The sequence below is a fragment of the Eptesicus fuscus genome, chromosome 5 (genome assembly GCF_027574615.1).
Source record: "Eptesicus fuscus isolate TK198812 chromosome 5, DD_ASM_mEF_20220401, whole genome shotgun sequence".
Classification (NCBI taxonomy): domain Eukaryota; kingdom Metazoa; phylum Chordata; class Mammalia; order Chiroptera; family Vespertilionidae; genus Eptesicus; species Eptesicus fuscus.
Genome location: NC_072477.1, coordinates 58,074,433 through 58,087,524, shown reverse-complemented (window position 1 = coordinate 58,087,524; position 13,092 = coordinate 58,074,433). Strand labels below are relative to the sequence as shown.

The 13,092-nt window shown below is 42.6% G+C and overlaps 1 protein-coding gene across 2 annotated transcripts in view; it reads left to right on the top strand.

The window, feature by feature from the left end:
• Positions 1 to 12,636: 12,636 nt before the first annotated feature.
• USP8 (ubiquitin specific peptidase 8) overlaps positions 12,637 to 13,092 on the top strand; it is a 62,267-nt gene continuing 61,811 nt past the window's right edge. For both annotated transcript variants that reach the window (XM_054716238.1, XM_054716237.1), the window contains exon 1: positions 12,637 to 12,748. The gene's annotated coding sequence lies outside the window, so the exon portion shown is untranslated. The remainder of the gene's footprint in view (positions 12,749 to 13,092) is intronic.

The window sequence follows — 13,092 nt, the reverse complement described above, 5'->3', positions numbered from 1 at the left end:
CTATAGGGCCCAGTGGCTCAGCCTCCCCAGTTACCTGAGGTGGACACTCTTGGTGCACCCCTTTGTGGGCTGTGTGCATAGTCTTGTTGTAGTTAAGCCTTGATTTTTGTTGGTATCACTGGGAGGAATTGACCTCCAGGCCAATTGTCTGTGAGGATCAGCTGTGTCTATGATGGGAGAACTTCTGTGCTGGAGACACAGTTATGGGGCAAGACTTGCTTCAGTGGACACCTAGCACACAAAACCACTCTATCAACTCAGGGAAGCAGCCAAAATGCGGAGACAAAGAAACAGGTCACAAATGACAGAAATGGAGGAAAGCAAACTACTGGATATAGAGTTCAAAACCACAGTTATAAGGTTTTTCAAGAATTTTCTAGAAAAGGCTGATAAATTTAGTGAGTCCCTCAAGGATATGAGAAAGGACCAACTAGAAATTAAGCATACACTGACTGAAATTAAAAATAATATACAGAGATCCAACAGCAGACTAGAGGATCGCAAGAATCAAGTCAAAAATTTGAAATACAAAGAAGCAAAAAAACACCCAACTGGAAAAGCAAAAAGAAAAAAGAATCCAAAAATATGAAGATAGTGTAAGGAGCCTCTGGGACAACTTCAAGCGTACCAACATCCAAATTATGGGGGTGCCAGAAGAAGAGAGAGAGCAAGATATTGAAAACCTATTTGAAGAAATAATGACAGAAAACTTTCCCCACCTGGTGAAAGAAATAGACTTGCAAGTCCAGGAAGCGCACAGAACCCCAAACAAGAGGAATCCAAAGAGGACCACACTAAGACACATCATAATTAAAATGCCAAGTGCAAAAGACAAAGAGAGAATATTAAAAGCAGCAAGAGAAAAACAGTTACCTACAAGGGAATACCCATATGACTGTCAGCTGATTTTTCAACAGAAACTATGCAGGCCAGATAGGAGTGGCAAGAAATATTCAAAGTGATGAATAGCAAGAACCTACAACCAAGATTACCCAGCAAAGCTATCATTCAGAATTGAAGGTCAGATAAAGAGCTTCACAGATAAGAAAAAGCTAAAGGAGTTCATCACCGCCAAACCAGTATTATATGAAATGCTGAAAGGTATTCTTTAAGAAGAAGGAGAAGGAGAAAGAGAAAAAGGTAAAGATAAAAATTATAAAAATTATGAACAACAAATACATATCTATCAGCAAGGGAATCTAAACATCAAGTGAATAAAAAATTTGATGAACAGAATAATCTGGTGAATATAATAGAATCAGGGGTATAGAAAGGGAGTGGACTGACAATCCTCAAGGGGAAAGGTGTGTGGGGGATTCAGGAAGAGACTGGACAAAAATCATACACCTATGGATGAGGACAGTGTGTGGGGGGGTGTAAGGGCATGGGGTGGGGTGGGAACCGGGTAGAGGGGAGCTATGGGGAGAAAAAAGAGGAACAACTGTAATAATCTGAACAATAAAGATTTTTTAAAATTTTAAAAAAAAGAAAGAGACTATCCAAAGGACATTATCCAATAAACATTTTACAGGATGTTCAGCTTCTTTAGTCATCAAGAAAATGTACATTAAAACCACAACAAGCCCTAGCCAGTTTGGCTCAGTGGGGAGAGCATTGGCCTGCGGACTGAAGGGTCCCTGATTCGATTCTGGTCAAGGGCACGTGCCCGGGTTGCAGGCTCGATCCCCAGTGGGGGGCATACATGAGGTAGCTGATCAATGATTCTCATCATTGATGTTTCTACCTCTCCCTCTCTGAAATCAATAAAAAAAATATTTTTAAAAAATATATATATATTAAAAAACACAACAAGACATCATTTTGGCTATCAAAATGGCTAAAATGAAAAGAACAGAAAATGTGTTGGCAGGGGTTTGGAGCAACTAATCTCATACACAACTTGTGGGAGTATTAGCTAGTTCAACCTCACTAAAAGGCAGTTCGGTAACTGGTATAAAAAAACTCGGGATCTCCCATGCCATTTGTTCTAGAAATGTCTCTTCTGAAAATTTATTTTAAGGTGTTTATCCTGGATGTGCAGTAATATTTATGCTACAAATGTAGAGTATGTATTTTTATACTCAGTTCTTTTTATAATATTGTTAAATCAGAAATGTAAATATCCAATGTACTCTTAAATAAATTAGGGGATTGTAAAATAATATTGCACAGTAAAATAAAAAATAATTATTTTTAATATATATCTTTTTTCTATCAGACAATTAATAGTAGTTGAAGCTGGGGGATGGGTACATGGGTCTTCATTGTACTACCCAACTTTTTTGGGTATTTGAGAAAGTATCTTTTGTGACAACTTCCTGGGCTCAATATTTTATATAGCTTATTCTTTATTAAAATGTGAATCCATATCTTTCATCATAACTGGAGCTTCATGCTCAGAATCTCTAAAAGACTTGGTTCAATGCTCAAAGAGTCTCTAGAAGGCTGACTTTAAAGCTATGTAGCAAATACAAGCCTCTGCTAATTTAACGTGGAGTGTTTATGCCAGATTAATAGAGACCTTTCCTACTCCAGAAAGCACTGTGTACCCTAAGTACTCACTTAAAATCTAAGCCTATGGGAGTTTTCAATTTTTAAAAGATTAGTAGTTCTTGGTTGATAGTTCTGACCTGCAGCAGAAAAGTGTTTCAAAACTAGACACAGAAACTCTTCGTTTGCCCCCTTTTTCCTTTCTTTAAGTAAATAAAAATATTCCTTAAATTGACAAGCTGTTTGTTTAACAGTTATCTGTGATTAAACTGTCACTCTCTGAAGCTCTTGCTTGAAATAGTCTTTCTAAGCTAATTGTCCCTTGTGTTTCAGTCAATAGTCTCTCTTACTTGCTTGTACTTATTTGCTGATGACTGTTCTACCACTAATGTAAGTTGTCTACTTTAATTTGAATGAGAATTTCCTTTTTCACCTTGAATCTTTGAATTTAAGAGAGACCAAGTCACATTTCATTTCTGAGCCCTAGACCCATATTTCTAATTTCTTTAAATATCTAACTCCATTTGGAGGTCTCCTGGCCACTTGAAATCCTCAGTTCAATACTGAGTCCTTCTTTCCTCCCCCAACCTGATTCTCTTCTAGTGTCCCCATGGTAATGAATGACTCCAGCATCCACCCAATGGCTCAAGTCAGAGTCCAGCAGCAGCCTTTTCCTGTCCCCCTTTACCTGTCCACATTTTCTCATACCCACCTTTAAACTATTCTCTCCCACAGCAGGAAGAGTTATCTTTACTAGTATAAATGCAAATCGAATCCTGTCATCCCTTTGCTTAAAATCCTGGAGAGGCTTTTCATGGCTTTTAGGGTAAAAACAAAACCCTAAATCTTATGTATGGTCGCGGTCCCAAATAATCTGGCTCCCAACCACCTCTCCAGCCACCCTCAGCTCCTATCAGTTCCCCCTAAATACTCTACAACTCCTTCCTACTTCAGGGACTTCCAGTATGATGTTTCTTTAATCTAGAAAGCTCTTTCTCCCCAAACTCCACTGCACTCCTAATTAATCCCCATTAGTCATCTAGGATTAAGCAGCAGTGAACAGTAGCTGGGATGGGTGGAGGGGTGGGCATCTTAGGGATGGGGTGGGTGAAGGAAGTGATGTCTTTGCAGGAGACTGAGAAGGAACTGTCCATGAAGTGGAAGAGGTAGCAAGAGAATGTGAACTCGCAGAAAGCAAAAGAGGAGAGTCACAGCAGATGTCAGAGGCTAAGAGAGACAAGGACTGAAATGTCTCCACTAGATCATGTATTTAGGAGGTCCCTGGTGACCTCAGCCACAAGAGTTACCCCTAAAAGAGGTGAGAAGAATGTTTATTAGACATTCTTTTAATAAACTTGCCTGTGAATGGAAGAGGGGTGAGAGAGGATGGTAAAATGGAGAGGTGGGATGGAAAAAGTTTGTGTGTGTGTTGAATCAGAGAGCCATTGGCAGATCCACAGTCTGTGTATAGGAAGGGTGCTGGAGCCCAATTGGGTTGGAAGGGCAGGCTTGAAGTTGCTTTTACATAGCACTTTACAAAAAAAAAAAATTGATAAAACTGTTAACTGACCCCATTAAAGGATGGGGGGTGCTGATGGAGTATATTAAAGGGTGTTAAACCCTCCTCAACTTTCCCTCCTGGATGCCAGCCACCTTTGCAGTCAGGTACCATATTTACTGAGCACCTAATATATGCCAGGTGTTAGTTAAATCCTTTGTATCATAAATGTGGTTTCTTTCATATACAAGATAATATGAAAGTCTTGTGTTTATCTATATTGAAACAAATTGGAATAATAAAAATCATCTATATAATCTACTAATGATATTACACACATTTATCCTAAATAGAAGGAAAATATAGATCTCTTGACCTATTTAAATAGTCCAATCATGAAGCAGTGTGGTGGGGGGGGAATGTACTTATGCATTTTTTATCCCAAATGATCACGCTACTAGACACAGGCATATAAATAGGTTCATCCTTTCAATTTTTATCCATGAATATACTATACAAAGAGAGACACTCATTCTATTACATTCTGAAATATGCTCTCTTCTCTATAGAGGTACTGTGTACTAGTAATCACTGAGGTACTTACCCACTTCACAGACTTATATAATCCACTGAGAGGAGGCACATTCATACTCTGCCTACCTATCTGTATGTGTAATATACTCGCACCTCTGTAATAAAACTACAATAGATTAGCTGGCCATCAAAGCAACATGAATTGGAACAGCACCCCACTCTCACACATGTCTACCACAGAAAGGACCGTTAACAATGGCTTGGACATTATACCTTTGCACTAGGCAGATTATAGAATGACATGCTGATGGACTTCGAATTTTAAAATACCTCAGAGATAAGATTATAAACTCCCCAATAATTGCATGAAGAATCTAGTTAAACTTTCAAAAATCTTCCTCAAGATTTCTCACAGCTATTTTATTTTTATTTTTTAAAATATATTTTATTGATTTTTTTACAAAGAGGAAGGGAGAGGCAGAGAGAGTTAGAAACATCGATGAGAGAGAAACATCCATCAGCTGTCTCCTGCACACGCCCTACTGGGGATGTGCCCACAACCAAGGTACATGCCCTTGACTGGAATCGAAACCTGGGACCCTTGAGTCCGCAGGCCGACGCTCTATCCACTGAGTCAAACCAGTTAGGGCACAGACAGCTATTTTAAAAATAAACTCAGAGTGAAGAGAATGTTTTCTCATGACTGTGAAGTAACATTTCTTCAGGTCTCGTCCATGACCACCAGCATCAGAGTCACCATGGACATATTAAAATGCAAATTGGTGGCTCCCTCTCCTTACCTACTAAATGTAAACTTGAAGTTGGTTCTTTTGCGTAGTTGAAGAAGGACAAGCTTGTCTATCTGCTAGGTAACCCAGTGTTCTTATTCTCTTCCTGCAGCCTAGCAACAAGCTGGCTCCACAGGGAGGCGGTTTCAGGCAGAAACCAGCATGGGTAAGGAAAACTTCCCAGACAGCTAGTGTCAAAAAGCTTGTTTTTAAAGCAATATGATTGAAACCCAAATAGAAAAGCTCACTTTTTCAAATCTGCAGGGTGATCCCCACACCCTCTCTACTCTGTTAATGTGTAAGGGAGCAGGGAGTCAGGATTCCTTTTCTGGAACATTTCCCAAGGTGTATCCAGGCCCAGGCACCAGTCTCCATGGATGGACAAACAGTGGGGGGTTCCGTGATTTGACTAGCCCTAAGTCTATAAAGTTTAGTTTGGAACCTGTACCGTGTGCTATTGTGTTTATAGAAGCCGTATATTGCTTGATAATATCTAAGTCTGAAAAACAACTTTCATATTATCTTGTATATGAAAGAAACCACATTTATGATACAAAGGATTTAACTAACACCTGGCATATATATCTTTACCAATATATTATTTAATACATTTACCTATGACTTGGAAGAATAAACACCCCATCAAAAATTGCACTCCTACTTCTATAGATGACATTATATTATTTTAGATAGTTAGGAGTTGTATAAATAGGAATAAATTGCAGGAGGATGTTTTGGAATTTCAACTTGAAGTCTCTTTTTTTAAATTAGATGCTTCCTTAAAATATCACTATAGCTAAAATTTAATAGTTTCCTTTGAGTGTGTGTAAATATGTAGAAACAGTTTAAGCATATCTGTTGAGTCCATGATCTCAATTTAATACTCTCATAGCTCAACAGTCTATGGCTATTGAATGGATTATCTTTTTTGCCAGTTAATGTTAGTATGACAAAATTGCAGAGACAATTCTTAAAAGGCTTAAGTAACCCTTTGATGAAAGTGTTACTCATCAGTAACCCTCAGTTAAGTAAGTGAAAATTTTGTGATAGGGTCAACAAACAAAACTTTCTCTTGTTAAGATAAGAGTATATGCACCCTGGCCAATGTGGCTTAGTTGGTTGAGTTTCATTCCATGCATAAAACGGTTGCCAATTCAATTCCTGGTCAGGGCACATGCCCGTGTTGCGGGCTCAATCCCCAGTAGGGGGTGTGCAGGAGGCAGCTAATCAATGCTACACGCTTGCATTAGTGCTTCTCCCTCTCTTTCTAAAATTAATAAAAACATATTTTTAAAAAGATAAAAGTATGTGCATCACCACTTGTTACATTGTATTTGAGTATTATTTGAGTATTAACTGTAAGTATAATCTAATAGAAGGAAAAGCCTGAAGACAAAGTAACAACTGGAATGGAGAACCCCTGAAGAACATAATAACCAGATTAAAACTCTTCAGTTTAGATTGAAAAACAAAGGCAGAAAGGAGAGAAGACATAAGCCTGTAAAACCATAAAGGGATGAAAAAGCTCTTCCCTGACTCTCCCATAAAAATTACCACTGTCTTTGCTGGCTCTTTGTCCTGTTTTATTTTTCTTCTCAGCACTAAAAAACACCTGCATGATATATATGTATTTGCTTATGATTTGTCTCCTCCACTAGAATGTAAGCTAATTCTATGTTAAGGAGGAACTTTCTATTCCAAGTCTAAAACAATGCCTGACACAGAGCATTCAGTAAATATTTGTGGAATGGATGAAGGATGAACCAGGTTTGGTAAGTTTTGGACTACTGCTTATATTGGATGGCACAGGAATTAAAGCTGTGATAAGTACAGGGCTACACAGCTAGTGACCATTTGATTATAGGTACCATAGATACTACTGCCTGGTTTATTACAATACACATTTGAAAATGAGCTAGGGTTGTCCTGGCCAGATAGTTCAGTTGGTTAGAATGTTGTCCTAATGCACCAAGCTTGTGGGTTTGATCCCCTGTCTGGGCACATACAAGAATCAAACAATGAATGCATAAATAAGTGGAACAACAATCTCTCTCTCTCGCTCCCCCGCCCCCTTAAAAACAAAAATCAATAAATAATTAAAAAAACTAAAAAGAAAAAGAGCTAGGGTTTATAAGTGTAGTTTCATCCACCATGCTCCTTAAAAACTCTTATTCCACTCAATTTGAAAAATTCAAAACTGGTCCCCATATTTCTTTAAATTTCCTAGGAATGGTGTGGTGTGTTTCTTTCTTTCTTTCTTTCTTTTTTCTGTTTTCACCACATTAGTTCACTTTGGGTATCATCTTGTCATTTTTCTTTTTAAATGTTTTATTGATTTTTTACAGAGAGGAAGGGAGAGGGATAGAGAGTTAGAAACATCGATGAGAGAGAGACATCGATCAGCTGCCTTCTGCGCACCCCTTACTGGGGATGTGCCCACAACCAAGGCACATGCCCTTGACCGGAATCGAACCTGGGACCTCTCAGTCTGCAGGCCGACGCTCTCTATCCACTGAGCCAAACCGGTTTCGGCTCATCTTGTCATTTTTGTGCCTGGTCTCTCTTCTACACCTGTTGACCAACATTTGGAAATTCTTCATAAAAGGAAAAGAAAGAAAAGAAGAAGAAAAACCCTCAAGCAAATGATTTGATGATTTGTGTTTTAGCAAACCTGACCGATGCTTTAGGGAAATGGAATAATTTCACTTATTGGGAAGAGGGATTGTGGCAATTACATCAAAGCAACAAAAATAACTTTAGTTAAATGTTAAATAGTACTATTTGCTAAAACCTTTCTGCCACCCCACCATAGGAGATCCTTTTCATTGGTTAATTCATTGTTATGGCTCCTTTCTTTATCACCTTCCAGTCCTTGCACCCTGTCTCTGAGATTGTCTTCATAGAACTCCAAATTCTCCCTATTTTTTTTGTTTTTGGTTGCTACTCCCAAACTCAGTTCTGAGGGTTTCCCTGCATATTCAAATTCATCAAGGTGCTCAGCAGGAAAAACAAAAGACAAACAAACAAATAACAACAAAAATCCCCCACCAACTTCCTTCTCTAAGATGTGCCCTCTAACACCCAGAAGTCTATGGCTTTTTTATACACCAATAATGAACTCACAGAAAGAGAAACTAAAAAAAAAAAAAAAAAAAAAAAAAAATCCCATTTACCATTGCAATACAAAAATTAAGGTACCTAGGAATAAATTTAATCAAGGAGGTAAATGTCCTGTACTCAGAAAATTACAGGATGCTGAAAAAAGAGATAGAGGAAGACATAAACAAATGGAAGAATATACCGTGTTCATGGATTGGTAGAATCAACTTCATTAAAATGTCCATACTACCCAAAGCAATCTATAGATTCAATGCACTCCCCATTAAAATACCAATGGCATACTTCAAAGATCTAGAACAAACTCTCCAAAAATTCATCTGGAATAAAAAAAGACTCCGAACAGCTATAGCAATTTTGAAAAAGAACAAAGTAGGTGGGATCACAATACCAGATATCAAGCTATATTACAAAGCCATTGTTCTCAAAACTGCCTGGTACTGACACAAGAACAGACATATAGACCAATGGAACAGAACAGAGAACCCAGAAATTGACCCAAGCCATTATGCTCAATATTTGACAAAGGAGGCAAGAGCATACAATGGAATCAAAACAGTCTCTTCAATAAATGGTATTGGGAAAATTGGACGGATACATGCCAAAAAAAAAAAAAAAAGAAAAAAGAAACTAGACCACCAACTTAAACCATACACAAAAATAAACTCAAAATGGATAAAGAACTTAAACATAAGACAGGACACCATAAAAATCTTAGAAGAAGCCATCGGCAGCAAAATAGCAGACATTTGTCGAAGCAATATCTTTACCAATACAGCTCCTAGGGTAATGGAAACTAAGGAAAAAATAAACAAATGGGACTACATCGAAATAAAAAGCTTCCGCACAGCAAAAGAAACCATCAACAAAACAATAAGAAAGCCCACTGCATGAGAGAACATATTTGCCAATGTTATCTCCAATAGGCGTTTAATCTCCAAAATTTATAGGGAACTCATACAACTTAACAAAAGGAAGATGCACAATCCAATAAAAAAAAAAAAAACAGACAAAGGACCTAAATAGACACCTTTCGAAAGAGGACTGACAGAGGCCAAGAGACATATGAAAACATGCTCAAAGTCCTTAATCATCTGAAAGATGCAAATCAAAACAACAATGAGGTACCATCTCACACCTGTCAGAATGGCTATCATCAACAAACAACAAGTGCTGGGGAGGATGCAGAGAAAAAGGAACCCTCTTGCACTGCTGGGCCTCCTCGTGGGAGGATGCAGACTGGTGCAGCCACTGTGGAAAACAGTATGGTCTTTCCACAAAAAATTAAAAATGGAACTTCCATTTGACCCAGTAATTCCATTTCTAGGAATATATCCCAAGAACTCAGAAACACCAATCAGAAAGGATATATGCACCTCTATGGTTCATAGCAGCACAATTTACAATAGCTAAGATTTGGAAACAGCCTAAGTGCCTATCAGCAGATGAGTGGATTAAAAAACAATGGTACATCTACACAATGGAATACTATGCCACTAAAAAAAAGAAGGAACTCTTACCATTTGCAACAGCATGGATGGAACAGGAGAGCATTATGCTAAGTGAAATAAGCCAATCAGAGAAAGATAAATATCACATGATCTCACTCATTTGTGGAATATAATGAACAACATAAACTGATGAACAAAAACAGAACCAGAGTCACAGAAGCATCAAATAGACTGTCTGACCTATGAGGGAAGGTGGGGGGTGAAGGGGTAAAAGATCAACCAAAGGACTTGTATGCATGCATATGAGCATAACCAAAGGACACAGAGGGGGAGTGGGGAAGGGCATGTGCTGGGGTTTGGGGGCAGCCAGGGAGAGGTCAGTGGGGGAAAAGGGAGACGTATGTAATACATTAAACAATAAAGAACTTAAATTAAAAGAAAAATAAAAGATGTACCCTCAAAAGATATATTTTTCCCCTTAGTTATGAAAAATTTGCTAAGGCTTCCTAGTTTGTAATTCCAGGCAATACAGCATCCTATACAATAAAGAGGTAATATGCAAATTGACCATCACCCCAACACACAAGATGGCTGCCCCCATGTGGACACAAGATGGCCGCCCCCATGTGGACACAAGAGGGCCGTCACAAAATGGCCAGCAGGGAAGGGCAGTTGGGAGAGACCGGGCCTGAAAGGTAGGACAGTTGGGGGTGATCAGGGCTTCAGGGAAGGGCAGTTGGGGGTGACCAGGCCTGCAGGGGAGGACAGTTGGGGGGGACCAGCCCTGCAGGGGAGGGCAGTTGTGGGGGAACCAGACCTGCAGGGGAGGACAGTTGGGGGGGACCAGCCCTTCAGGGGAGGGCAGTTGGGGGGAACCAGCCCTGCAGGGAAGGGCAGTTGGAGGGACCAGGCCTGCAGGGGAGGGCAGTTAGAGGGGACCAGGCCTGCAGGGGAGGACAGTTGGGGGGGACCCAGGCCTGCAGGGGAGGGCAGTTGGGGGGGACCAGCCCTTCAGGCGAGGGCAGTTGGGGGGAACCAGCCCTGCAGGGAAGGGCAGTTGGAGGGACCAGGCCTGCAGGGCAGGGCAGTTGGAGGGGTGGGGGAGACCAGGTCTGCAGGGGAGGGCAGTTGGGGGGTGGGGGAGACCAGGTCTGCAGGGGAGGGCAGTTGGGGGGGACCAGGCCTGCAGGGGAGGGCTATTAGAGGGGACCAGGCCTGCAGGGGAGGGCAGTTGGGAGGAACCAGCCCTTCAGGCGAGGGCAGTTGGGGGGAACCAGCCCTGCAGGGAAGGGCAGTTGGAGGGACCAGGTCTGCAGGGCAGGGCAGTTGGGGGGGGACCAGGTCTGCAGGGGAGGGCAGTTGGAGGGGACCAGGCCTGCAGGGGAGGGCAGTTGGGGGGGACCCAGGCCTGCAGGGAGGGCAGTTGGGAGGAACCAGGCCTTCAGGGGAGGGCAGTTGGGGGGAACCAGGCCTGCAGGGGAGCAGTTAGGCATTGATCAGGCTGGCAGGGGAGTGGTTAGGGGGTGATCAGGCTGGCAGGCAGAAGCGGTTAGGGGCAATCAGGCAGGCAGGTGAGCAGTTGGGAGCCAGCAGTCCTGGATTGTGAGAGGGATCCCACATTGGAGAGGGTGCAGGCTGGACTGAGCGACACACACACACACACACACACACACATACACACACCCGTGCACAAATTTCATGCACTGGGCCTCTAGTCTATATATATAAAAGCCTAAGCGACCATTACAACTGGTTGCTATGACGCACACTGACCACCAGGGGGCAGACGCTCAATGCAGGAGCTTCCCCCTCCTGGTCAGTGCACTCCCACAGCCAACCCCCTGTGTCCCTCCCCCGCCCCCTCTGGCCATGCACGAATTCCTGCACTGGGCCTCTAGTATTTCATATTAGTCTTATCTCTTTTGGGAAACAGTGTAAGCTTAGATATAAAAAAGAGCTACTATATATTTTTTGCAGGTATTTCATTGTGATGGAAAAGAAATTAACATTTCTTGAAATGTTGGACCAGGTGCTTTCATTTATCCATGTATCCATTACAAATTTATTGAACACCTACCTGGCACACACTTTCACTTAAGGCGCTTACTAGACCTCACCTCCCTTGAGACAGACACCTTGACTGTCCTTGGTGACTTAGTGCACCTGGGCAGCAGCTCCATTCAGGCACCTGTATGTTTACACACTATAATTGGAGCATCCAATCACCTTCCTTTACCAGAGTACAAAGGTCACCTAGTGAGAAAAGTTCAGACCTCTCGTTTTGTTTTCGTATAGCTGAGCCTTTAACTGGAACCAAGTATGTGTGTACGTAGTATGTTTGAGGATCGTGCCCGTTCTCCTTTGACCGTAGGCTTGGCTTCAGAAAATGTTAAACTTTTCGCCCAAACTTGGGAGGATTCAAGTTCTTTTTCCAGTCAGCTCTCACTCTCCGAGCGGAGGAGGAAGACACGTAGCCAAGAGGCGCAAAAGCAGCCCCGCTTCTCCCGCGAGGAGGCCCAGGATGCTAGCAACACCAGGGTGCCCGAGCTACGGCGGGCATAAAGCCCGGCTCCGAGGCTGAGCGCTCGCCCCGGTTCTGCGTAAGCCCGGCCCCGCCCTCCGCCCCCGCGCGCACCCGCACGGGCGTGGCCAGGCCTGGGGAGGAGCCAGGCGTCAGCAGTGCGCGCGCGCGGCCCCGCCCTCCGTGGCGTCCGAGGCGAGACGCGTTGCAACGCAGTGCAAACTGGGAAAAGGGGGATGAGCTGGGCAGGCTTCGTCGGGGCGGCGAACGCGGTTTGCTCCTGAGGTTGGTGGGACATGGGCCTTGGGCGAGGAGTCCGGCGTTAGTGAAAGCGCGCCTGGCGCCAAAGGTGAGTGCGGGTCTGGGTCCTGGCATCTGTTCCCCGCAAGCCGACCGCAGTGAACCCCCTTTTCTTCCTCCGGCTGCTGGTCACCCGGGAGACGAGCCCTGACCGCGGAGGGGGTGGGACTCCCCGAACTTGGAATCGGCTTTGGGAGGAAGGGCCCAGCCTCGGGTTTCCCCCGCCGCCCACCTTTGGTTGCCCAGCGAGTTCCGTGTGGATTCGGGTTTTCCGGCCCTACAAGGTGGCCTTGACCATTCCTCCCCCTTCTTGTGCACTCGGACCCGAAATGGATAAACTACCTCTTGCTTCCGTTTTCTCATTTTTTTGCTAACGAGCTACAATCCCAGTGC